This window comes from Mus caroli, unplaced genomic scaffold (assembly GCF_978045245.1).
Source record: "Mus caroli unplaced genomic scaffold, Mus_caroli_1 scaffold_17, whole genome shotgun sequence".
NCBI lineage: Eukaryota > Metazoa > Chordata > Mammalia > Rodentia > Muridae > Mus > Mus caroli.
This window is the reverse complement of record NW_028227272.1, coordinates 87,121,249-87,149,226: the sequence shown is the minus strand read 5'-3', so window position 1 is coordinate 87,149,226 and position 27,978 is coordinate 87,121,249. Positions and strand designations below refer to the sequence as shown.

The 27,978-nt window shown below is 46.1% G+C and overlaps 1 long non-coding RNA gene across 2 annotated transcripts; it reads left to right on the top strand.

Moving 5' to 3' along the window:
- Positions 1-91: 91 nt before the first annotated feature.
- On the top strand, positions 92-27,669 carry LOC115029553 (uncharacterized). 2 transcript variants are annotated; one of them, XR_003835115.2, is made up of 5 exons: positions 92-241; positions 7,477-7,568; positions 9,190-9,281; positions 19,256-19,406; positions 19,497-19,727. It is a non-coding gene; the product is annotated as an uncharacterized LOC115029553 (long non-coding RNA). The 2 variants fall into 2 exon arrangements; XR_015045709.1 differs by lacking the exons at positions 19,256-19,406; positions 19,497-19,727 and adding an exon at positions 27,267-27,669.
- Positions 27,670-27,978: the final 309 nt, after the last annotated feature.

The window sequence follows — 27,978 nt, the reverse complement described above, 5'->3', positions numbered from 1 at the left end:
CTGCCGAGAAAGCAGGCCACGGGTACAAAGGGCCTTCCTTAAACAATGATTACCACTCTTGAAACACTCAAATAGAGCTGTAGTGGTCTCTTGTTTAGACGCTGGAAAGCCAGGCAAGGGCTTCAGGATTGGAGGAGTTGAGCAGCCTTCCCAGGGCCTGCACAATGGGATCCCCAGCAGAGCTATAGAAGAAGTCTTGTACCCTTCCTCAGGCAACATCTGCTATATGAAGCCCCAAAAGGTACCTCCACCTAGAACCTCACCTCTCCTCCTCAAACAGGATTTCAGAACTTTCCTAGTTAGATATTTAATAGTGTTTGTGTTATCTAACCTCTGCGCTGTTGACGTTTTTAGCTAGATAATCTGTGGCAACTGTCCTATACATTGCAGGATGGTTAGTACCCTCACTGCCCACTTCTCACTACATACAAGAAGCATCCTTCCCTTCACTCCCATTTTGTGACAACTAAAAAATGTCTCCAGACATTACCAAGTCTTCCTTATCAGAGCTGGGTGCCCAGGGGTTAGACCTGGGTCCTTGCAAATAGTAGCCATGGGTTCTACCACTGATCTAACCCCAGGCTGAGAATGCCTGTCCTAGAACACTAAGTGAATGCCAAAAGCATTGCCTTGCATGGTTTCCAGGGCCTAAACAGACAAAAAAGAGAGTGTCACTAAAGATACACAGCTGAGCTGGTCATAGGCCTCTCAGTGTGACAGAGAGCCAGGAATAGGGGTAAGAGAAAAAGCCAGGAGTGGGCAGTAAGCTCCGCCCTGCTACACTCTCCTACACAGAACTCAAAGTCCAAGAATTCCACACTTGAACTTGCCCTTTGGGACCTTGTAAAAGTATATTTGTTAAGACAGGATGCTAGGATGTAATTTTGACAACATGACATAGGTTTGGGGGAGGGCATATGTCATCTAAATGTTTAATGTATTGTATCAGACAATTTATCCCAAATTTGGTATTCCAAAGTCCTATGGCTTTGAGCTACCCTGACTTTTTTTTTAAGATTTATTTGTTTATTTTATGTATGTGAGTACACTGTAGCTGTACAGATGGTTGTGAGCCTTCATGTGGTTGTTGGGAATTGAATTTTTAGGACCTTTGCTTGCTCGCTCCGGTTGGCCCCGCTCACTGAGTCCCTGCTTGCTCTGGCCCAAAGATTCATTTATTATTATATATAATAAGTACACTGTAGCTGACTTCAGACACACCAGAAGAGGGTATCAGATTTCATTACGGATGGTTGTGAGCCACCACATGGTTTCTGAGATTTGAACTCAGGACCTTCGGAACAGCAGTTAGTGCTCTTATCCACTGAGCTATCTCACCAGCCAGCTACCCTGATTCTTACTCTAGTCAGAGTCCAGTTATTTTGAGCTGGGGTTGGGAGGGAGTATGGGACATAGCATGAAATGCTTGCCCTTGTTCCAAATTGCTTCCACTGAGAGCCATCATCTCCTGAAATCACAGAATCCTGGAGCAGTTTAAGCTCCCACGCTGTTTATTGTATGCTGGTTTGTGGCCCTGACAACCAGGGTAGGGGGTTATCCAGAAACACTGGTCTCCTCAGGAATGATGGACAGGGGTCTTTGGTGGTACATTGGTCCCAGGGCCAGGACTGCCGTGAGCTACATCCTCTACTCTGTTCTCACTTTTTATTGATTTACCCAGTCCAGGCTTTAACTGAGCTATAGTCCAAACAGGCCCTGGTCTGTGATGCTCTTGCTTTAGCCTCCAGAATGGCTGGATTACAGACCTACTCCTGGCTTGACTCTGCAGGCTTCTGTGTGTCCTGAGAGTGGCCTTGAGGGATCTCTGCTGAGGAAGGGGTAGGCAGAGGTAGACCAGCAACTCACGCTTACATTTCCGGTTTTTCCTCCTACTTTTGTGGAGATAATTCTTCCACATCCCCTTTTGTTTCGCCTTTCTCCTTCCTTAAAGTACCTTCCTCCCGTGACTCAAAACATTTCTGTCTAAGACTTCTCAGTCATTTGTGGATTGTCTGTAATCTACAGATCACAAGCCACAGAAGGCTTGTCACCCAGGCCTTTGCCTCAACGCCCTTGGTAAGGACATTCTTTTATATGAACTGTAGGACAACATCGAAACTACAAAGACGAAATGATGTGCATGGATATTGATATCTTCTGTTGTAAAGAGTTTTCTGTAAGCACGTGTTTTTCCTCCCAGCCCCGGGCTTTCATAAATAATGACTCTGAAACTCAAATATATTTACAAATACCTAGACCATATAGCTAGGCATGTTCCCCGACTATTTCATAACTTAATATCCCCTTTATCCTATTCTGCGTTCTGTAACATGGCTGTTTACCCGGTCTTTAGTTACATGCGCCCATCTTCCTCTGTGTCTGGGCTGAATCTCCCCACACTTGACTCTATCCCAGAATCCTTTCTGCCCACTAGATGCCCCACCTTCTTACTTTTCCTATAAGGTGTAGGTTTTTTTATTGACAGGTAATGTATCCATACATACACAAGACATTCTCACTACAATCTTCTACAGCTAAGGGACAAATATACTCAGAACTAGAGCACAATGAGACAGTCAAAAGTGCCATTAGTCCTACCTGCATGCATTAAAATGTAGATAAATGTTTAAAAAAAAAACCCTAAATATCTGGGCAGTGGTGGCACACGCCTTTAATTGCAGTACCGGGGAGACAGCGGCAGGAGAATCTCTGAGTTTAAGGCCAGTCTGTTCTACAAAGTGAGTTCTAGAACATCTAAGGCTACACAGAGAAACCTTGTCTCTAGCCCTCCAATGCACACACACACACACACACACACACACACACGCGCGCGCGCGCAAAGAAAAAAAAAAGCATAAATGCTAAGATTAAACCAGAGAGGCTCAAAGTATCTGAGACATTTTTTTGAAAGTTAGCAATGAGGGGGTTGGGGCAGGGAGATAGGTGAGGAATGGGGACAGGATGGGACAGAACAGGGCACAACAAAATGACTTCACATTGTTAAGCAGGAGTAAACACCCTGGACTAGCAATTTACAAGTGAATTGAGATTTAGACATGTAGTTAGGCATCTTGACAATGAAACATATCATAAGTTCTCTGTTGGGAAGTCCTAGCTTGGTTTCAGATCGTCGAGAGCCCTTGCATCACCTTGAATCAAGCTGTTAGTTAAAGGCACCTGGGTAGAGCTGGTGTCAGCCTGCCTGCACATCAGAGTCACTGTAGGAACTTAGGCCTCACTAAATTAAAACTTGGATGAGTGTATTTGTATTATAAATGCACATTACATTGCTGTAAGATAGATAAGCTACCAATGGGAACGGAAACAACAAAAAGAAGTTACCAACCGTTATCACTGGATGTGGTTGCCACTCTGGCACTTTGTGTATGTAGGATGCATGTCAGGGTGCACACATGCCACAGCTTGCCTATGGAGGGCACAGGGCAGCTTTGTGGAGTCGGTTCTCTTTCACCTTTACAAGATTTGTGGGGCTGGAACTCAAGTCAACAGGCATTGTTTGTCACACATGAAAAGAAAGCTTTTATATGATGAAGCAAGCACAGCACAGATTCTGTCACAAGTGCTCAAAGGCAGTTCCTTCCTGAGAGGTAAGGCACGGTGGTCAGTTTAGCAGAGACAGCGTGAATATGATTACCTGTGAGGGTGGTCACTCTGTATCTGCATGTGTGCATAGAATAGAGACGGGTGAGACTGTAGGCAGAGAAGCCTTTGGGGAAACATGATAAGTTAGGGCCTGGCCTGAAACCGTTACTGGGAGAAAGGTGGAGATAATGAAACTGGAACCTCACTGTAACAACCTTTGGATATGCAGGGCGAGAGAGACGTGCCGTTTACCATCAAGAGTATGAGGAACCCAGGTTTAATTTAGAATATGCATTTCTGGTGCATAAACCCATCAAGCTAGAAAAGTCCATTTGGACACTCCTCTGAGCCCCAGGTTATTTCTAAGTCTGGGCTATATAGGGATACCATGTCTGCCATCCCCTTTAGGGGACATTATTTGCTTCGTGGTCTGCCACATAGGTATCAGGAGCCAACAGAGTGTCCATTATGTTACCTGTTTAATAGTTTAAGTGGTCTCTCTAGAGCAGTGATTCACCAACTTTGATGTACATCAGGTGGAGTCTCAGGTGGAGGGCCAGTGAGACAGGTCAGTGGGTGAAAGTGCTTGTAGTCAAGCCTGAGGACCTGAGTTCAATTCCTGATGGAATGCAAGCTGTCCTCTAACCCTTACACACACACTCTGGCTTATATGCCTGCACACACAATCATTCCATAATAAGCAATGCCTACACACACAGTCATTCCACAATAAGCAATCCCTTCACACCTGTTGGGATGGTTGTTCTGGGAGGACCAGCCATTACCAGTTATTGGAACTGTAGGAAAGGAGAACTTTCCTACACTGTTGGTGGGAATGATGATAGGAAAAAAAATATTGAAACGTTGCAGTATTGGGGGCTGGAGAGATGGCTCAATGGTTAAGAACACTGACTGTTCTTCCAAAGAACCCAGGTTCAAGTCCTAGTACCCACATGGCAGCGCACAACTGTCTGTAATTCCAGTTCCAGGGGATCTAACATCTTCATACAGGCAGGACACAAATGTACATTTTTTTTTTAAAAAAGTCATTTAAAAACATAAAAAAAAAAAACTTTGCAGTTTTACCCTATTGCCCAGCAATCCCTCTGCTGGTATGTTCTTGATGGAATTTAACTTAGTTTCTCATGGAGATATCTGTGCTCCTGGGTTTGAGGCACAACAGCCGAGATACTGAGACAACCTGCATGTCCATAGGGGATGGACGAAGGGATAAAGAACTTCTGGTAGAGATCTCCCTCTCCCTGCCCCCTCACCTAGAATGCGGCTCCGTCAGAGGAAGGAAAATACGGCAATACTAGACAGTGCAGTCAGCCCACAGGACACTGTGCTAAGTGAAAGTGGCCACACAACAAAAGAAAAATAACTTGATGCTCTTAGTCATATGTGCAATCCAAAAACAAAGTCAGTATGGGGTGGTGTGTATTTTTGATCCCAGCATTCAAGAGGCTGAGGCAGGAGAATTCTGAGTTCCAGGGTGGCCTCCGCCACTGAGTAAGACTCTGCCTCAAGATCTAAATAAAAGAAAATGTTAACAAACAAGTAGTCAAAGGGGTAGAGGAAGACCAGAGCAGTGGCTGCCTGGTCTGCTGAACCCCAGAGGAAGACCAGAGCAGTGGCTGCCTGGTCTGCTGAACCCCACAGGAAGACCAGAGCAGTGGCTGCCGGGTTTGCTGAATCCCAGGTATGTCGTCAGGGAAGAGGGATGTGGGCTAAAGGGCACATCTTGGACTTTTGGTCGAACAGGGCTGTCACTAAGATAAGACTGATAACATAAGTACTGAGATTAATGCTTCCAAAGTCTCATCACTGACAGTTTTACAAATTGTCTCAAAACTGTTGGTCAGGTTGAGACAAAGGGTCTAAAAAAGGAACTGGTATTTTTGAATGAGAAACGTACCACAGTAGAATCAGGCGTTTGAATCCTTGGTTCCCAGTTGGTTCTGTTTGGGGATGTTTAGATTTAGGTGATGGCTCTGTGGGGGAATTATATATATCATGGATGGGCTTTGAGATTGGATCGCTCGCCCACCACTAGAAGGTGGGTGCTCTCTGTAGGCCTGCTGCTTGCTGTCAAGCCTCCCCTTCATCAGGGACTCCTATCCCTCTAGAACCATGAACAAGGTAAAGTCTCATGGACTCCTATCACAGTAACAGGAAGGGAGCTAATAGAGATACATTCTGTTTGGTATCATTACATTACCCCAAGGTCAATCAGACCACGTGCTTCTTCAGATGCAGTGATCCCCTCTAACTTCCTAAGGCTATACTCCAGGCTCCTCAGTGGACGGAGAGTTGAGGTCATGGGTAAAACTCTATGTGTTTTTTTTTTTTTTCTATACATATAATAAGATTTAATTTATAAAATAGGCACAGAAAGAGGTTAACAGTTACTAAGTATAAATTAGAAATTTTGATTATAATAAATGATATGTGAATAAGGTCTCTCCTTTCCCCAGAATATCTTGTACTTTCTTCTTTTGAGCTAAGAATCACTTGGTGACTTCTCCTGTTTACTTTTTTCCCTCCAGTGTTTGATCTCAAACCCTGACCTTGCAGCACATGCTGCAACTAGAGCCACGGCAGCCCCGCAGGCTCTGTGCCTTTTCTCTGGCACATGCAGAGCCCCAGCTTCACTGTTCAGGAGTTAACTGAAGGCAGTCACTGGCAGACCTCCACAGGGCTCTGTTAGCAGTGACAGCTCCTAAGTGACTAATACCGCAGATTCCACACACATGGACTGGACAAGACGGCGATTCCTGCCCCTGTGGGGCAGAATGAGGCATGCATGTGATTGCTTAAGAACAGTGATTGCTGGAATTAGCGTTCTAGACTTCGCTTGGCCAAGAGTAACTGGAACCTCAGGAAGCAAACTGCAAATCAGGGTGACTGATGTGGTCAGGTCCTCTCTCACAAGATGCCGCCGACACCGCTGGCTGCTGGTGAGGTCGGGGTGCAGTGTACGATTAACAAGGTCCTGAGTTCAGTCCCTAACACAAAAGTAGTTCTTATGGCATGGCTTCAAAAGAAAAGCAAACCAAAGTGCTGGTGAGATGGCTCAGAGGGTAAGAGCACACTGGCTGCTCTTCCAAAGGTCCTGAGTTCAAATCCCAGCAACCACATGGTGGCTCACAACCATCTGTAATGAGATCTGACGCCCTCTTCTGGCGCATCTGAAGTCAGCTTCAGTGTACTTATGTATAATTACTATATACACATATATTAATTATATATTAACATATTATATATGTGTGTTGATTGAACAAGTGTAACCAGATTTCCATTATATGCGGACAAAGCAACTCCTAGTAATTGAGAGGATGAGTCACTAAAGGGGGCTTAGCACGGAAGCTCATGGTTATAACTGCTATTTTATAGAGCAGGAAATTGTTGATTTTTTTGTGTGTGATTTTATATTACATATATATACACATGCACATGTATAATAACACAGATGAGTATGTGGCGTGAAGTTCCACCCCCAGAGGAATTCATGTTTTAGAAGTTCTGTTAACATATAATTGACCTATCATAAAATTCACTGTTGTCAGTGTAGGGTTTTTTAGTTTTGTTGTTCTTGTTGAGTAAATTCAAACAGCTGTCTCCTACTAAAATGGTACTTTTAAAGTGTGTTCACCAGCTCAGCAGGGTGGTGCTAGTGCACGCCTTTAATCCCAGCACCGGGAGGCACAGACTGGGATCTCTATGAGTTCGAACGAGGCCAGCCTGGTCTACAGAGTGAGTTCCAAGACAGCCAGGGCTACACAGAGAACCCTGTCTTGAAACAAAAACCAAAATAAACCACACAACCATCTCAACAAGTTTTTTCATGCTTAATCCATTCTCCCTTCCCAGGTCCCAGGCAACTCGAGACCTGCCCCTTCTAAAGATCCTCGCGGCTTGCGTGTCCTGGAAAATCTCCCAATGGCTGGAGGCAGGTGGAAACAGTTAAGGCCTCAAACACTTCTCTTACCTCTGACTTGAATGTGGTGTTTGTTTGTTTGTTTGTTTGTTTTTTGAGACAGGGTCGCTCTGCATAGCCCTGGCTGTCCTGGAACTCACTTTGTAGACCAGGCTGGCCTCGAACTCAGAAATCCGCCTGCCTCTGCCTCCCGAGTGCTGGGATTAAAGGCGGGCGCCACCACGCCCGGCTTTTGATTTTACTTTTTAATTTCACTATTACTTAAGTGGCCAATCAAAGATGGCTAGGCTGGCTTTTTAGGGTTTCCAGGGCACAGGCTGACTGGCAGCGTCCTCAGGGATGTGTTAGTAAATATTGTAACCATGGAGCAGTGGATGAGAGAATCTGATAGGGGTAGGAGTTCCATGCGTGTAGGATCTCCCTGTTCCTGTTACTCTCAGAGCCTTTCTCTCCACTGCTGTCCTCAAACTGTGGGCAGTTCTGTGCCCAGCTACCTGCTGCTTTCTCCTTTCCCACTGCTGTCAGAGGCCAGGCCCCAGAAGGAGCCATGGCCTGGGTATGTAGTTCTGTCACAGTCAGCTGGCCCATCTTATAGATGACTCTGAGCATCTACTTCTGTATTTGCCAGGCACTGGCAAAGCCTCACACGAAACAGCTATAATAGAGTCCCTTCAGCAAAATCTTGCTGGCATATGCAATAGTGTCTGGGTTTGGTGGATGATTATGGGATGGATCCCCAGGTATGGCAGTCTCTGGATGGTCCATCCTTTTGTCTTAGCTCCAAACTTTGTCTCTGTAACTCCTTCCATGGATGTTTTGTTCCCTATTCTAAGGAGGAATGAAGTATCCACACTTTGGTCTTCGTTCTTCTTGATTTTTTTGTGTTTTGCAAATTCTATCTTGGGTATTCTAAGTTTCATTTGGAGCTTTCTAATTATTGCCCAGAGACCCTCACTAACCAGAAGTCAGAATAAAGCCAGTCTGCATTCTTTTGACAGAAGCCCTCACCGTCTCTATTGGAAATTACCCTGTGCCGCATTCCCAGATGTCTTTTTTTTTTTTAAGATTCATTTATTTATTTATTCATTTACTGATGGTTGTGAGTCTTCATGTGGTTGTTGGGAATTAAATTTTAGGAACTCTGCTCACTCCGGTCAACCCTGCTCGTTCAGACCCTGCTTGCTCCTGCCCAAGGAAAACACACCAGAAGAGGGCGTCAGATTTCATTACATGGTTGTGAGCCACCATGTGGTTGCTGGGATTTGCATTCAGGACCTTTGGAAGAGCAGTCAGTGCTCTTATTCGCTGAGCCATCTCCCCAGCTTGTTTGTTTTTTGTTTTTTTTTAATTTATTTATTTTATGTGAGTACACTGTTGCTATCCTCAGACACACCAGAGGAGGGCATTGGATCCCATTACAGATGGTTATGAGCCACCATGTGGTTGCTGAGAACTGAACTCAGGACCTCTGGAAGAACACTCAGTGCTCTTAACCGCTGAGCCATCTCGAGACCCCCAGATGTCTTTTTATGGGCAAACCCACAGCAGATATTGTCATGTGCCCAGAAACCAGAATGCCAGCTGAAGCCTCAAGGGACATCTGTGTTCACATCTGTCTTGTTTCTTGTTCCACCCATCATCCACAGAGCTGCATGAAGTCCGTTCCTTGGCACTGCCCATTGTGAGGACAGCTAATTCCACGCCACGAGGCTGCTTCCAGATGCTCTCCACTTCTCTGGTACTAGAACATGGCTGGTTTTATACTCTGCAGGGAAGGCCCGCCATCTTCTCTGCGGCTCAACACACAGTCTTCTGGGATGCAGTTAGAGGCAACACAAACAGGATTAACTGGCTGTAGGGTTCAAAAGAAAGGAGTTAACTCCAGAATGTTGGCAAAGTAGAAGGGGTTGTTAGTAGTTAAGGCATAAGTAGAACAAGTTGAGGGAAGAATGAGTTTCATTTTGGATATAGTTAGATTTTCAGTGTCTCTGAAAAGCCCATGGTGGGCCTGCCCATTCACGGTAAGCACATTTCCCACAGATACTTGGAGTATAAAGGGTCTTCCCCATCCAGCAGGCACTGTTGCTTTCCTGTCTTTCCACTTATCCCACACTGGCAGGTTTTGTTCTATTGTCTGCCCTACCTCTGTGGCTGAAGATCTTGTGCATCTAAACACACCCAAAACTCATCCCATTCTGATCCCCAGTAAGGAACTTAGCGATAAGCTTGCGAGCCACCTAATTCTGGTCCTCGAGACAGAAGGAGGACCACTTTGAAGCTCCCAGGAAATGTTCTCTTTCTTAAATGAAGATGAACAAAATGAAGAGGTAGACTGGCTTCTCCTTGTGCCCCAGGGCAACGTTCTTGGAGACATGATAGAAATTAACTTCAGTAAAACGAGCCAAGAAGGTTGCAGCTGAAAGACACTGTCTTTCCAGCCTACTAATTAGCTAAGGCGAAGACTGAGTTCCTACGGATGCTTTCAGGAGATAGCATACCCTGCATCAGTTCAGCCTCTTGGAAATAGGGTCTCTTCACTTGCTTGTGAAAGCATCCCAGTTGGTAGATAAAGTAAGAGGGGAGACTGTCATTCTTGTCTGTTCTTGAGTGTTTTAACTAGATGAAGAGGGGGTCAGAAATCACAGATAGGGGCGGTAGACGAAGACAGCCAACGTCTAACTGGCCAGGGGATGGAAAGGATGGCTTCTGGAATAAGATGCTGACTTGGTGCGGGGACTTGCAGAAGAAACTGCTTGTTTGGGACAGAGGGCTTTGCTTTGCTTTGCTTTGCTTTGCTTTGCTTTGCTTTGCTTTGCTTTGCTTTGCTTTGCTTTGCTTTGCTTTGCGAGAAGACAGGTGTTTCACGCTGTACTGGTAACCATCCCAGTGTCTCCTTTTGGCTTACCTCCCACCCCTTCACATACCTGGCTTTTCCTTGACTCTCAGCCCATGAGTTATCTTCACACTCCTCAGGTTGTTTTCACAGGCACAGGTCAGACAGATGTCAGGATCCCATTTTAAAACTGGGGGGGGGGGGTTAAAATGACAGGCTCATAAAAATAATCAGCACCTAGAAATGGTAGTGACCAGGCCTGACTCAGGTTTCCCCTATCTGAAAGCCTGTGTTCTTTGAAGTCCATAATGAGGTCCAATTCAGTCTAAAACAAACTCTAATCACTGGTCTTACTTGTTTGGTCTGGTTACTTGGTTGGTTAGTTGGTTGGTTTTTCAAGAAAGGGTTTCTCTGTGTAGCCCTGGCTATCCTAGAGCTTCCTCTGTAGACCAGGTTGCCCTCGAACTTTCAGAGATCTACCTGCCTCTGCCTCTGCCTCTGCCTCCCTAATTGCTGGGATTAAAGGCGTGCGCCACCACTGGCCTGCAGTTACTCTTATTTTGCATAGTGAGTCTGAGTAAATCATAAGATTCCCCCTGGTCTTGATTCAGCAAGAAGCCATGCTGCTGCCTTGTGAGGTCTGTGTTTTCATACTAACCAAGATAATGTTTCTTTCCATGCCACCTGGCTGGCATTCTCTTTCCCTCTCCAGTTTCTTCCATGGTTAATCTTTGCCGGATTATATAGCATAGGGTTCCCCCGCCCCCTTAAATTATACCAATTGTGAGTGTGATCTTTTTAAATTCTTGACAATTACTGTGATCCTCTGACTTTTCATGGACCAAAGTGATTGGCAGCTTTGCCTTTTGGGGGAATTTCCTGTTTTTGTTTTTATTTTTATTTTGGAGTACAGACTCCAAATATGAGAGGAAGCTACAGTTCAGCTGTAGTGCAGGAGACAAGTCTGACCGGTCTGGCAAGGTGAGAAAGTGGTTCTTAGTGAGTTGGTTGGGGAATGAGCCTAGAGTACCTTCTTGTTTATTTCTGAAAGTGAGAACCTTCTAGAAATGTTCTTTTAAAGAGTTGAACATATTTTTAGTGTGCCAGGAGTCTTAACTCTAACAACTCTTTGAGGGGAAACTTTTTTTGTGTTATAATTCTCTGTGTGCATGTTTTAGAATGAAAATGAAAATCCCGAGGTTAACCAGGAGCTCAAGAGATTAACCAGGAGCCTACTTCTCCACTACTGATGAGTTTAAGTTTCAGGTTTTTTTGGTGTTTTGTTTTTTTTTTTTTTTTTTTTTGTTTTGTTTTGTTTTGTTTTGTTTTGTTTCATTCTCTCTCTCTCTCTCTCTGTTTCTCTCTCTCAGATAATAAATAACTTGATGTTTGAGTTTCCTAGTTGTGTCCTGAGAAATGACCATGCATTGCGCAGGCGAGATGGCTCAGTTGCTACAGGCACTTGCCACTAAGCCTAAAGACCTGAGTTTATCCTGGAGCCCTGCGGGAGAAGTGAACTGACGCCCACAAACTTTTCTCTGAGCTCCACCCAAGCATCATGTGCTCTCTCTCTCTCTCTCTCTCTCTCTCTCTCTCTCTCTCTCTCACACACACACACACACACACACACACACACAAAGAGAGAAAGAGATCTGTGTGTATATTCTTCTGCACTGTGCATATTTTCTTTCAATAAAATGCAAACTTCTAAAAGCACATACAGTGCTGGCTAGGTTCCTTCTAACTGTCCTTCGGAATGTCGGTGTCTGTTTCCCATCCTCCCCTCTTAAGCCCCGCCTGAGAGCTAAGGAGAATGTCGGCTTCAGTTTTCATTTCCTCATCTTTGATTATTCACTTGCTGGTGAGCCATTGCAGGGCATCAGCTGTGTGAGGCGGGCGTTTCTGACGGAGCTCATGTTAACTTGTTTGCTGATGGTGGGCAAGGTGTTTTCTACTCCTAGTTGGGTTGCTGTCTGTTCTGTTTAACCCATGTCAGCTATTTCAGATGCTTACCTTGTGTGTCACTATTCCTCATTGTCCTCTCACGTGAATGGAATCTGATCCTCACATAGGCTTGCAGAGACAGATTATGTGAAATGCCATCCGTATAGAGAAGGGGTGTTAGGTCCACAGCGTGGAAAACTCTGACGCAGCTGTGCTTTGAGTCTGGGAAGCACTCGATGCCTTATGTCTGCGACTAGCATAGCACTAGAGTCAGAAGAGAAGTGTGAACAGTGACGCTGGACATAAGGTGTGCTGGAAGTATGTCAGGAACGGACGTTATTTAAATCTCGAGGAGACAAAAATCTCTTGCCCTGATTCGTTCTGTTTATTGTCGGTTGGTTGATTGGCTGGCGGGTACCATGCAGAAAGAGCTGTGGTGGGCAAGCGAGCTCCCTGGAGACAGCCCACTGCCTTACTCTGCTGCAGAGTTCTGGTGAGGCAAGGCCAGACTTCATCCAAAGACTTCATCCCAGGATTGCTTCTTGCTGCTGCTGTTTGCATTGCCATACTCCTCATTTGTTTGGCTTGGTGTGAGTGGACACCAGGAGACCCTCACTGCCTGTAGCCTGGTGCGATGACTTCCTTGGAACTCACTGTGTAATGAGGCTGACCTCAAACTCACAGAGATCTGCCTGCCTCTGTCTGCTTCCTTGTCCTGTTTCTAAATAAGAAGACTTCTTTTAAATTGGCAAGCTGATGACACATCCAGTAGACTGCCTGGCCATCCTGCCTTTCTCTTCTCAACACAGACTTCACATTTAGTTAAGGATTCTGAGGGAAGTTGAGAGAGAAAGAGAGAGAGAGAGAGAGAGAGAGAGAGAGAACCCTCAGGACATAAATTCAAAAGTAAAGAGAAGAAAACCCATACAGAAGAACTATGAAAATAAGAGAAAACCATTAATAAAAGTCCAAACAGCAAAGCCTTCCCTGTTCGTGATTATTTTAAATGTAATGATTTAAATTCATCAATCAGAAGACATATAATCACTGAATGGATTTAGAAATAAAAGACAAAATTATATGCTTTCTATAAGAATTGCTGTGGATTTAAGGCCACAAGGAAGCTAAAGGGACAGGAGAAGATATCCTCCGAGAGAGCAAGGGTGGCTATCTTTATATCAACAAAATAGAGCTGGGGTCAGACTCAGATGGGCAGAGGTGTAACTTAATGATAACGATGTCAGTATCCTGGAAAGACGCAACACTTGGAAATCCGTGTGCTCTCCCCGCAGAACACCAGAATGGCAAAGGAGGGCAGAACAGTTGTAACTAATATGGCGATTGGATTAACAGGATTGGTTATCAGAGCCAGACCATGTCATTGCTAAATACTCCCAAATTTTTTTTTAATCTACTGCTAATCTTTCGTAATCTCTTCCAGAAGAAACATGAAGAAAAAAAAAACTTTCAGATTCATTTCATGGGACCAATATTAGCCAGAACCAAAGACAGACAAAGATATTTGAAGAAAAAAAAAAAAACCAAATTATAGACCAGTATCCATAAAGAATATGATGTCTACAAACAGTCCCAACTCAGATACAACTAACTGCCCATAAAGGGTCACACACCATAATCATTAGGGGGCCTCAGAATATGGAAATTATAATAAAGGACAAAAATAACACAATCATAGCAATGCATGCAGGAAAAGCATTTGACAAAACCACTTTTCAAAGGAAAGAAACTTTCAAGAGGTTATGAACAGTAGGGAAGTACTCAGTCCGTACAGCCAGCTCAGCGGTGAAAATCAGAAGACTTTAAACCAGATGAGGAATCGGGTAGGGACCATCTGGAGCTGCCCCTGTTCTAGCCAGCCGACACTGTCCTGGATGCTGTCTATTTCTTTATTTAAGACAAGGTCACACTGTATTGCCCAGGCTGGCCTTGAACTTGGCTATTCCTGCCTCACCTGAGTGCTAGGGTTACAGACCTGGGCCACCATTGGAACTATAATGTTGAAGAGCTGTCCACACTTCCCTGTTCACGGCAGCACTGCTCACAACAACTGAGACTTTAGCCTCTCAGAAGACAAGGAGACGAAGGCCGTGGGAAGGGTACATACAATGGAGTGCCACTCAACCTTCTAAAAGAATTCAGGACCAGCAAAGTGGCTCAGAGGGTCAAGGTACGTGCTTCAGGGCCTGACAACCTGAGTCCACCTCTAGACCCCACAAGGTAGCAAACACACGCACAAGTATGTTCTTAAAAAGTCAAAACTCTACAATATAAAGTAATAGAGATGAACCTTGTGAGCGCTGTGCCAAGTGAACCAGGTCTGTCACAGGAGCCCTGTGACAGGGCTCCTGTCACAGAGCTCCTGTGTCACTTCCATTTCCAAGTCTACCTGAAGAAGGCAGATTTACTGAATCGGAGGTGCAAGGAGCTTTTTCCTCGTCTAGGAATGGTATCTAGAGGCACAAGATGTAGTCTAGGGTTCTCAGAGCAATGGGTTTTCCTACCACACAACCCCCAACAAAGCAAAGCTGTTCGAACCCTGCTTAGAACATGCGTAGAATTGGTTACCTTAAGCTGTCCATGGTGGCACTTGCATGCAATCCCAGCACCCTGGAGACAGAGGCACAAGCCTGGGGTGTATAATAAAATCTGTTCCCCAAGAAACAAGGGAAAGCCGTGCTTACCTTCCTACCAGGTTAACTCTGAACGTGTATCACTCGTTTAAGTTATTAGTGGCTTGTGTTTATGTTCAATGTGTTTAAATACTGCTTTGGCCCCTAATTTAGGAAGGAAAGAGCCAGAGATGTCATCAGTGCTTCTCACACATACATATATCATACATACATGCATACATACATACATACACACATACATACACATATACTAAATCACCCAGAGCTCTGACAGTGACGTTGGCTGCAGCCCACTCAGAGTGTGCTGGCTGGGGATTCACCTCCAGTAAGCGCCAGTGGTGGTCGTGCTGGGCTAGGGCACACGGTGAGTAGGGAGAATGAACTGAGAGGCAAGTAGTTTCCCTCTGAATGACCAAGGCATTGAATCTCAGCTCTGAAGTGGAGTTAGCTTCCCTGAGTGGTTATGTAACCTGTTACATAACAGTCGCTACAATGTACAATTGCCTCTTGCCACAAGAGATGGTTAGAAGACTGCGCCCCAGGTCCTGCAAGTTTCCATCCTCCATTCTGAAACCTGAGGCCACCACAGCTTTGTTCTGTACAGAGGAGGACTTGTAGTTCAGGCAGCAGTCCCCTTGTGTCAGGAGTCTTTGTGCCTGGCTCTGCACACATCATTGCATTTGACCTGCAGTCTCCCCTGAAAGGCTGTGGGTGCGTGTGCATGTGTGTGTGCGTGTGCGGACACGAGCATGTACAGAGGTATATGTATCAAGGAGCACATGTGGAGGGCAGAAGAAAGCTTTCAGGAGTCACTTCCCCATTTCACAATTGATTTCAGGGATCAGACTGAGGTATTAAGCTCGAGTGGCAAATGCTTTTCTCTGTGTCTACCCAGTGGTGGAGGAGAAAGATTCCCATCACCGCTTCCGCGGCTGGGGAGACTGTGGCTCTAACTCACGAAGTGTGTGCCTAAGGTCGGACACCTAGGACTCAAGCTCTGTCTGCTGAGGAGACTCGTGGAGCCTTTTTTGTGAGTTTCAGGATTGCAGCCAAGACCCACTGGATTCTGTATGTCAGGTTTGTGTGTGTGTGTGTGTGTGTGTGTGTGTGTGTAAGCCCGAGATCAGGTATCTTCCCCAATCATTCTCCACGTTTTTGCTTTGTTTCTGTTTTTGTTTTGTTTTATTTTTCCTTTTTGAGACATCATGTCTCAGGGAATCTCGAGCTTGCTGATTCAACTAGATTGGCTGGCCAGTGAGTTCTGCCTGTTTCCATATCCTCAGCTGTGGGATTGCAAGCATGCACCATCACACCCAACATTGACATGGGTGCTGGAGATGCAAACTGATGTTCTCAGGCTTGCATAGCAAGCATTTTACAGCTGAGCCAGCTGCTTGTCCTGAGAACCACAGCTTGCTTAACTTTTGTGTAACTGAAATTAATCTCTGCATCAAATACCGTTCTGCTGGGTGTGAAACTCTACCTTCAGTAAACACAGAAAGTCTTGACTCCACATCATCCGGGGCAAGTCAGGTCTTCCTCAGTCCACTCAAACCCAGTCCTTGCTCCATGGGCCACATCTGTCTCCCCGACATTTGCCTAAAGAAGGGCTGACAGTTGCAACTGTGTGTCCTGAAGCATCTTTCAAGGACCTGAGAGCCATTCTTAGGAAATAAGGTCTCAGTCTCCAGAACCCTGAGAGGTTGGAAGTCTAATTTTGATAATTACTCAACTAACATAGTTGCCCATTCATTCATTTATAAAAAATTCCACCATCTCTCTTTCCATATCACTCATGATTTACTATCCCCTCACCTCCGTCTTCACCTCTCCTGCATCACATGGCTCCTTTCTTCCTTTTTGGCCTCCACAGAGATCACATCAACTTAAACCCAGAAATCTAAAAATTTGAATCTACGGTCTTCAATTGAGAGAAAGCATAGAACATCTATTGTTCGGAGCTGGGCTACTTCACTTAGTATAATACTGTTCAGTTCCATCCATTTCCTTGCAACTTTTATAATTTTATAATTATAATACAACCGAATGAACCTCTGTTGTGTGCTCCACAGTTTCATTAGTCATGAATGAATATTCATGGTGGATATCTAGGCTGATTTCATTTCCTAGGTGCTGTCGCCAGCAGCCGTGAACGTGAGCGTGCTGGTGTCTCTGTCGCAGGGTGTGGTGTCCTTTTGGTACTTGCCTGGGAGTGGTATAGCTGGGTCTCTCTGGTGGTTTGGGCTTTAGCTTTTTGAGCCACCTCCACACTGATCTTCACAGCGCCTGCATCCGTCACACATCCGCCGACAGCGAACTTGCTCTTCCCATCTGCTCACCAGCTCCTGCCCCATTTGTTTCCCTTATTGCTCTTCTCTACTAGGGTGAGATGGAGTCTCTAAGGGTGCTGAACACACTAAATCTATGTTATTTCTTTTGAGAACTCTCTGTTCCAGTCTATAGCCCATTTTACAAATTGAGTTATTTGGTTTTTGGCTGCTCATTTTTGGGCTGTTATTGTTGTTTCTATTTAGTTCTTTGTATATTCAAAGTATCAATGCCCTGTCAGATATGTGGCTGGCAAAGACTTTCTCCCCCATTCTGCAGGCTGTCTTTTCACTTGGTTGGCTGTTTTCTTTGCTGTGCAAAAGCATTTTAATTTCATAGTCTGGGTCTCTTGATCCTTCTTCATCTGCATTAAAACCACAGGCATGTGCCCCGTACCCTGGTGTTCTTCCTACTAACTAACTGATGTGTTCGTGTGCTGGGGCTTCAAGCATGCTGGGAAAGTGCCCTAGCTGTGAGCCACAGCCCAGCCCAGCTTTGAACTCCTTATTACTTTGACTTTGAGTCCCAGGTCCTGTCTTAGTCAGGGTTCCTATTCCTGCACAAACATCATGACCAAGAAGCAAGTTGGGGAGGAAAGGGTTTATTCGCCTTACACTTCCATACTGCTGTTCATCACCAAAGGAAGTCAGGACTGGAACTCAAGCAGGTCAGAAAGCAGGAGCTGATGCAGAAGCCATGGAGGGATGTTCTTCACTGGCTTGCCTCCCCTGGCTTGCTTAGCCTACTCTCTTATAGAACCCAAGACTACCAGCCCAGGGATGGTCCCACCCACAAGGGGCCTTTCCCCCTTGATCACTAATTGAGAAAATGCCTTACAGCTGGATCTCATAGAGGCATTTCCTCAACTGAAGCCCCTTTCTCTGTGATAACTCCAGCTGTGTCAAGTTGACACAAAAATAGCCAGTACAGGTCCCTACCCCAGTTACTTGCTTTCCACTGGCTGTAGAAGTCCCTCGTTCTGGAGGTTACATGCTTGCATTTGATTAGTCACTGCTGGCCTTGCCGTAGATGGGATCTCTGACGCGTGGTTTAGGGTGGAGTTACGCCTAAGGTTCCTTTCAGGAGCTTGGAGGACTTTTTATAGGAACTGCTGACTTTCGTCTGTGTCCATCCTGGTACGTGCGGGAGACCTTTTATTGTCAGGAGACTGAAAATGCTATTTTTAGGTGCTGATAATACTGTAGTTTCTTCCTCTTCCTCTATCTTCCCTCTTCTTTCTTTTCTTTCTTTGGGCTTTTTTGGGGGGGGTGAGAGATAATTTTGTAATTATATTTATGTACAGAGAACTTAGTGTACATTTAACCCAGTTTAGTGGTGAATTCTTTAGCCTTTGCCTTTTCCACTTGGCAATGCGAGCCACAGACTTAGGACCCAGGACATTTGGTTGCCTCCCCAGTGGCAGCAGATCTCATCCTATCTGTCATTGTAATTGGTCTTAATAGCTTCCACCAGCTTAGCCAGAGCACCCTTGTCTTCCAAGTTAACCTGTGTGAAGGCAACAGTGGTGCATGTCTTCCTGTGGACCAGATGCCCCAGCCTGGCCTTTCCCTTGATGATGCAGTAGGGCACCTGTCCAGGGCCTGGGGGAACTGGTTAAGGGCAGGAGGTACTTTGAGCCGCTTATAGAAGATGGCTCTTTGCCACTGCAGCCTGATGTAGCGAGGCCATTTGGTGAAGCGTGTTGGATCTCTTTTGGGCTGGATGTCCTGTCCAAGTTCTTGGGCCTTTTCTCAAACAAAGGATTGACCACCTCTTCTGTTTCCTCACGATGGGGGGGGGGGGGAGGGGGGTGATCACCTTCTTCCCTTGGCCTTCTTTCCTTTGGGCATCTTGCTTGGCTGGAGGAGAGGGAGTTTGTTTGTTTGTTTTGTTTGTTTGTATTGTTGTCTCATGTAGCCCAGGCTGGCCTCAAACTGTTGATCCTCCTACCTCCAGCTCCAAGGGCTAGAACTGCTGGTGTGTGCCGTCATGCTGGGCCTTGTGTATCTCATGGCAAACCACAGAGCTTGGTTACAGACACACAGACCATGACTAACGCAGCTCCAGTCACCTACCCCATACCCTAAGTCGCATGCTGCTCTGCCCTGTAAGTATCCTCCGCTCTACCCCCCACCATACTGTCTGGGGCCTGGTTGAGGGCTGAGTCTCCCTTCTCAATCTTCTCCCCTCCCAACAGCACCACCCTCTGGAGACCAGGCTGCTAACACAGGCGTCTTTGGGAGGCGGTCCACAGCCCAGCGATTTTCCCTGGAAGATTAGAGGCGAACTGAAATCTTAGAGGGGCAGAGGGTAGGCTCAGAACTAGGGAGAAGAGAAACGTGCCAGGTCCTCCCTAAGGTCAGTCCAAAAGCGCACCACTGCCAGTTCCTCCAGCCCTCCACATTGCCCCAGCATTTCCTCCGATCTCTGCCCCGCCCCCAGCCCCACCCCACCCCGCCCCCAGCCCCACCCCACCCCGCCCCGCCCCCGTTCCTGCTCCTCCAGATGATAAGCCTTGGCTTCCTTCCTGTTGAACTTTGCCCTAGTGGTGGTGCGGTCCTTTCCCACTACCAATAGCAAAGATAAGAAAGGGAGTACAGGGGTGAGCCCACACCGACTGCACAGGCTGCAAGCCGAGTGAGCTTCCCTCACGTGACACCTGAGTTGGGGTGGCTTTTCAGACTCCTCCCAGCCCCCCACCCCCGAACTCGCCCTAGGTGTCCTCTGTGCAATCAGTCAGGAACAGGCGTGGAACCAGCAATCAATGGGCTCCAGCCAGCGCTTTGCTTCTACATGGACAGCACAGAGAAAAACTCCAGACGTGACTTCTCTGCCCTTGGAACTTACTGCATTTCTGTCTTCATAAAGTTCACCTATGTGTCCCCTGTACCTCGTCTTCCCCGTCTGGGATGTTCACATTCTATTTCCCAGTCATGTTTTGTAGTCGAATTGGATTTCCCTTTCTGTGGGCACAGAAACTCACATAAATCCAATGTGATGGCCCGCAGGGTACACACTTACAACAGAAGAGAGTAGATTGTGCAATAAAGAATTCTAAACCTTTGTCCTCAGCGCCTGGGAAACCATCTCTCGACTCTTGGGATGACCTGTCTGATAAAGAGTGCTGTTAGCTGTACGCACTTGCACAATGCCCTATAGTCTAATTTATGGTGAGAGATTTGGACAAGAAATATCAGCCTGACCCCGGAAGTGATTACAAACTGAGGAGACCAACCGAGGGGTCAGCTGCCATGTTCATAAGACTCAACTGTGGCACACTCCTGCCCTGTGCCCTGTCACACTCACTCATACTGTGGCACACTCCTGCCCTGCACTCTGTCACACACACTCACCCTGTGGCACACTCCTGCCCTGCACTCTGTCACACACACTCACCCTGTGGCACACTCCTGTCCTGTGCTCTGTCACACTCACAGTCACACTGTGGCACACTCCTGCCTTGCACTGTGTCACACTCACACTCACACTGTGGCACATTCCTGCCCTGCACTCTGTCACACACACTCACACTGTGGCACACTCCTGTCCTGCGCTGTGTCACACTCACAGTCACACTGTGGCACATTCCTGCCCTGCACTCTGTCACACACACTCACACTGTGACACACTCCTGCCCTGCACTGTCACACACACTCACACTGTGGCACACTCCTGCCCTGCGCTCTGTCACACACACTCACACTGTGGCACACTCCTGCCCTGCGCTGTGTCACACTCACAGTCACACATTTTTTTCCAAAAACATTCAATATCACCTAAGACTTCGCTGATTAAGGACACAGGGAAGCTTTGCATATGAAACTGTTTTTCCCTCCTTGGATGCTGTCAATCTTTGTCCTTTTGTTTAAAAAAAATCATAACTGAAAACATAATTGCTGCCATGTAGTGAACTACTGAATGTAGAAGTAGTAGTGAAACCCTGGCCCTTACTGTTATGAGACATGAGAGTGATCTTGGGAACCAATGCCCAAAGTTTTTAGTCTTGAACTAGGACTCTGAACATGTGATTCTAGTCTTGGATTTTCCACTTTCCAGGTAAACCTTTTGCTCTCTTTGAATCTCCTCATTTCCTCCTTACTGGGAAGACATTATCTGTGTGCCTCCAGGAAGAGGTGCTGTGGGGACTGAGACAGAAGTGACCAGCTCCATGCAGATGCCATGGTTTTCCATGGTACTGCTTGCCCACTTATGTAGAGGCACATTTGATGACTGTGGCCATGAAGAGCCCATTCCTGTAAGCTGACTAACCATTTCTCTTGTCTGGGGGGAAGAAAAGGAATTGAATATTCCCTGAAGAATAATACTCAAAGCCCAACAAAAAGCCCCTTGTTGGAATTAAGGCCTTTGGGGGCAATTTCACAGTGAATGCCAGCTCTGCACATATGAGAAAACACCCAAGGCTAGATCAATTACTCTGCACTTGTTGTCCAGCAGAATGGTAATGCCATTGTGTGCTTAGTCTGTGAGAATACAAAATAATATGAGGTCTGTAGAGGAGACAAGGAATCCGTAACAGAATGACAAAGCAGAACTCTCGCTTCAAGGTACTTAGGAACTATGAAAATGATCAATAGATGATGGACAGGCAGACATCAGCCTGGAATAAACTACTATCTGTAATTTGTAAATTCTTTAAACCATGTTCATATGTAAAAATGTCTTTTGAATAAATTATAGCATGTCTCACAGTAGAGTACCACATCACTACAAAAAACGAATGAAGGGGTGGCAAGATGGTTCAGTGAGCTTGCTTTATAGCCCTGGAACTCACTATGTAGCCCAGGCTGGCCTCACAGGAATCCTCATGCCAAAGCCTTCCAAGTACCGGGACTAAGGGGTGAGCCACCACCCTCTCTCCTCTTTATTCTCTCCTTTTCTGTATAAGGTGTGTGTTAGGTTGCCTGTAGTTCTTTGTCTAGGGTTGGGGCTCCATGGGATCTCCCTGTTCCGGGTTAGCATCTCTGTTGATGCCATCCTTGTTCGGGTCTTGTTTAGGCAGCCATGTTGGGGAGACTTCATGTGTGTAGCTTTTCAGGTATTTTTAGGAGGTGAAATCTCACGGTAGACATCCTATGCCTCTGGCTCTTACAATCATTCTTCTACCTCTCCCATATTCTTTCACAGTGTTTCTTGAGCCATAGTGCAGGAGCTGTGTTGTGTTGTCCTTGTGTTCTCTGTGTTGTCCTTGTGTTCTCTGTGTTGTCCTTGTGTTCTCTGTGTTGTCCTTGTGTTCTCTGTGCTGTCCTGTGTTCTCTGTGTTGTCCCTGTGTTCTCTGTGTTGTCCTGTGTTCTCTGTGTTGTCCCTGTGTTCTCTGTGTTGTCCTGTGTTCTCTGTGCTGTCCCTGTGTTCTCTGTGTTGTCCTTGTGTTCTCTGTGTTGTCCTTGTGTTCTCTGTGTTGTCCTGTGTTCTCTGTGCTGTCCTTGTGTTCTCTGTGTTGTCCTTGTGTTCTCTGTGTTGTCCTGTGTACTCTGTGTTGTCCTTGTGTTCTCTGTGTTGTCCTGTGTACTCTGTGTTGTCCTTGTGTTCTCTGTGTTGTCCTGTGTTTTCTGTGCTGTCCTGTGTTCTCTGTGTTGTCCTTGTGTTCTCTGTGTTGTCCTTGTGTTCTCTGTGTTGTCCTGTGTTCTCTGTGCTGTCCTGTGTTCTCTGTGTTGTCCTTGTGTTCTCTGTGTTGTCCTTGTGTTCTCTGTGTTGTCCTTGTGTTCTCTGTGTTGTCCTTGTGTTCTGAGCACCACATGACCACTTGTTCTCTACATTTTCATTGGATGTATTTTTCTGAAATGGTCTCTCTCTGTTGCAAAGAGTTTCTATATTGAGGAGTGAAAACTACACTTGTATGTATGTATGTATAAGAGTAAATATTTAGAGTATAGTTAGGGATTTTGCTAGCTCAGTGAAGTGGGGCTTATAGGTTCTCCTCCAAAATCATGACCTCGCTAACCTCAGAGAGTTGCTAAGCTTTCAGTACTAGTTTTGTTGAGCAAACCTTAAGTTCATTTGGAGAGCTGTTTGGTTACAACCAAGACATGAGCACTGCTACTGTGCCCTTAAGGTTCTCGTGGCATGCTGGTCATTGTAGTCCATAAGAGGTGTGGCTGGGTAAGACGATTGGCTGCTTCCCTTGGAAGCCAAGTGGCATCTTCTGGTACCTACCATGCAAGAAAAACATGGAAGGAAACTTTCAGTGTCAGACCCAGCTCAGGTCCTCCGTGTCCTGTGTCCAAATATGTGGTGTCTTTAACAATAGTGGCTTATCTTCGACTTCTGGGAGGCCGCTAGGGACAACAGCAATAGCCTGTGTGTTTTGGGAGCCTCTTAGATTTTCCTAACAACATGGAAGGATAATTTTCATGTCTGATGTAGGATTTTTGTTAAGATAGTCTTTTTCAGGGAGCATTGCCAATTCAAGTGGAAACTTTTCATTTGAACTCTCTATATACAAATATTTATATTATTACATTTAATTTTGGGTGACTAGATAATAATATGATTTCTTATAACTTTTCAGACATTCTTGCTGTTGTTTGGGCTCTTCTTTTTCCTCTTTTTTTTTTTTTAACCTTTTCCTCTCAGGATTACTCTCCATCCATTTTCTTCATTCCTCACTTCAAATTACTTCTGCTCTGCTGTTCCTCTCGCGTGCTTCCCCTACCCCCTACAGTCTCTATTTACTTTCTTGGCTTCTGTGGTTACTCCCAAGTTATACAGTCACATCTGAAGATTTGGAACTGGGACCCTCAGAGGAGAGAGAACCTCAGATGTCTTTTTGGTTGTCTTGCCTTCTCGAGAAGGTTTGTCACCTCAACCACTCCCTCCAAAGACCTGGACATTTTTCTTTCTCAAAGATGACTAGATCCTTAGAGTTGGGAATGGAATTTAGACATTAAAATGAGGATTTGTATATCACCTGAACTCTGCTCCTCAAAGACATCACTCACCTTGAATAGCAAAGGAGCTCTGAATTGATCCACATTCCCTAAGACTCATGATCTGACACTGATGAATGAGTGCATCATGGCTGTGAGTTTCTCATTTCCACGTTCAATCCTTGAACTGGAAATATAATTGTACTTATTTCTTTTAAACATTTACAATTTTATGTGTATGAGAGTTTTGCCTGCATATACATCTGTGCGCCACATACATTTCTTGTGTACACAGCAGTCAAAACAGGGTGTTGGGTCCCTTGGGACTGGAGTTATGGATGGTTGTAGGTGCTGAGAATTGAACCCAGGTCCTCTGCAAGAGCAATATGTGTTCTTTCCCTCTGAGCCGACTCTCCAGCCATAATTATACTTATTTTTTTAATATCTGGAAATGAATCTGGGCACTACGATAACCAAGAAGAATAAGATAAAAGTGAAGGCAGTGAATGGATGGCCAACCAGGGTGGATGCCATGCAGTTACTTGTATCATTCCGTTACAGTAACACTGGTTCTTTTTCACTAACCATGATGGATATAATGTTTTAGTATTACATCCTGAAAACAGTCATTCCATAAATCATGACTTAAAATAGCAGTGTTCATTGTTCCTTTGTCATAATTTACATGGTTCAATAACTTTAGACTGGAGGGGCACCCCAGTCAATGGCGGTCTTGACCCTTTTGCCAAATGTTGGCTGGGGTGAGCTACCATTAGCTGAAGGCTCCAGTGTGGCTGGAGAGCCTGTTTCTCAGGAGCCTCTTCGTACAGCTGGCCTGATGGAGCTGGCTGCCTTGGGGCTGCTGGTGTGCCCAGGTTCCTTAGCTGTTGGCCTTCCTCAGAGTGAGAGCCAGGAAAGCAGGGCAGAAAAATCTGCGTGTCTTTTATGACTAGTCTTGGAGACCACACACCATCCCTTCCACAGGGTCCTAGTGTCCCCAGATCAGCCCCAACTTGAGTGGGAAGGGAACCATACAAGGTATCAGGAGCCGGAGTTTATCAGACGCTGCTCTGGCAGCCAGCTACCACAGTTCCAAAGTCATACACAAACACCACCATTAGTTCAACCTGGATAGGCCCCAGAAGTACTGGTAAAACAGCTAAAGGAGGCGTAACCCTCACCACTGAGACACACGTGGAATCCCATCACTAGGGGAGCTGAGAAGAGAGGCGGAGAACTCAGGCCAGCCTGAAGTTTCTCAAAGGAAAGCACAAACAACAAAGCCCACCTTAGAAACAAAGAATAATGTAACAGGCACATCTGGACTTTCGAGTCCTTGGTGTGCACACAGCCACACTTGGAATCTTCTTTAACTTTGGAAATCAAGGCTACAAAGAGCGAAGCTGTTCTTGCTGGTAAATATTCATGTTGTGTCATGTGCATGCCTCACCTCGGGCATACCAAGCTGGGGAGATGGCAATGAGGGTAAAGGCTCCCTCCCAGTGCTAACCTGACTACCTGTGTTTGGTCCCCAGGTCCCACATGGTAGAAAGAGAGAGAAAACCAGCTCCTGCAAGCTGACCTTTGACCTTTGACCTCCACTGTGCACAGTGACATGCCCTTGTACACACACAGAGATAGATATATTAATACAATAGACACAGACAGATAAATAAAACAATTCAAACTTTTTTTTTTTTAAGTTTTTCTAGACAGGGTTTCTCTGTATAGCCCTGGCTGTCCTGGAACTCACTCTGTATACCAGGCTGGCCTCGAACTCAGAAATCTGCCTGCCTCTGCCTCCCAAGTGCTGGGATTAAAGGCGTGAGCCACCACTGCCCAGCAATTTTTTTTTAAACCATGTGTTGTGTTTATAACATAAAATTAGCTCCTGTTATGATCTAGTGAAGAGGTCTTTTAATGCAAAGGCAAGCCATGTAACAGCACACCACAGTCTGTGGCACTGTGCCTAGTTACATTTCTCCATAGCCTTTACCATTGTTTTTCTGTTCAGCGTACACCAAATCTAGTGCCTGTGTATTGAGAAAAGGTCAGAAGGAGAGAAAGGGAGGCTGGAACCGAGTGGGGAAAAGTGAGTTTATACAAGCCCAGTGCTTTGCCATATACAGACTTTTGATTCAAATGTGTGCGCACGCGCGCACATTCGTGTTTGTATGTTTTCCGTGTCTGCTAATCATCTCTGGTCTGCTCTATTTCCCCTGAAGTGACTTCTAAGTCCCTCTCTGTGGACAGTAGCTGCTGCTTTAGAACTGGAAGCAAAAGTGAGGACTGGAAACCAGGTACCCAGGGAAGATGCTAAGCCTACAGAACAGAGGCAAGAGATGTGGCTGGCAGTCCCCTCAGCAGCTCCAGCCCCAGTCTGAGAGAGCTGGAGTGTGAGGTGTGAGAGCCTCTTTAGAGGCTGCAGGAGTGAGCCAACCTTCCTGGAGAGGGTGCTTCTGGGGTCACACTCCATGGAGTCATCTGATCAGAGGAGGCTGCTGGGAACCCACACTCTACTCATTAACCTAACTGGGTCCTTTTAAAAACACATACATACATACATACATACATACATACATACATACATACCCACATACCCACATAAAGAAGGGAATGAACGAATGTGTGGAAGTCTCTGCACAGCTCTCAATCACAGTCCGGCTGAGCATGGGAAGACTGGACATGAGGCGTTTACTGCTCTTGTGAGGGAATCCACCTGGCCACATTTCCTAGACCACAAGCACTCTGGGTAGCTTGAAGCCAGGACCTCTCGCTCAGTCCAGCTCATCCTACGTTGCCCCTGTCCTGGTTGAATGCATCCTCTTAGCTGACGTCCTCCCCAGACTCACCTTGAAGCCTGTGTTCCCCATGCGCCTGGCAGATGGAGACAGGAACAGAATGCCTGCAAGGAACTCGGGCTCTTTCCAGACCCACTCTTAAATTTCTTCATTTGCCCATGCTTGCAATATTAACAATTAGTCAAAGACAGGGGAATTAGAGCACACGTCTGTGGCCCTTCCTAATCTTTGCCCATGGCCAGAACTGTCCTTGCGTGATCACAATTCTGGTTGGTCTACAGGATAAAGCGTCCAAGCAAGATGGTGAAGGTGGCATCAGATTGAATTCTGCAAAGAAGTCATAAAGCTGGTCAAGGCTAATGGATGCAGGCCTCCAGAAACCATAGCAGCCAGGGGAGGAAGGGGTGTGACCTGCCTGCTGAAACCAGGAGAAAGACTCAGACCCTGCCACTGTAAAGAAACACTGACCTCTCTCCTGCCTTCTCGGGTTTCTTCTCACTGCCTCTCATTAGGCAAACCCAGAGAAGCCCAAGGGAAAGGACTCAGAAAACACTCATGGAGGTCAGCCCTTATGGAACAAAGCACGGTGACAGAAAGGTAAGGAGAGGCATGCGGAAAAGCTACCAGTGATGGACAGTAGCCCTCCCAGTGATGGACAGTAGTCCTCCCAGTGATGGACAGTGATCCTCCCAGTGATGGACAGTGATCCTCCCAGTGATGGACAGTGGTCCTCCCAGTGATGGACAGTGGCCCTCCCAGTGATGGACAGTGGTCCTCCCAGTGATGGGCAGTGGTCCTCCCAGTGATGGGCAGTGGTCCTCCCAGTGATGGACAGTGGCCCTCCCAGTGATGGACAGTGATCCTCCCAGTGATGGACAGTGGTCCTCCCAGTGATGGACAGTGATCCTCCCAGTGATGGACAGTGGTCCTCCCAGTGATGGACAGTGGTCCTCCCAGTGATGGACAGTGGTCCTCCCAATGATGGACAGTGGT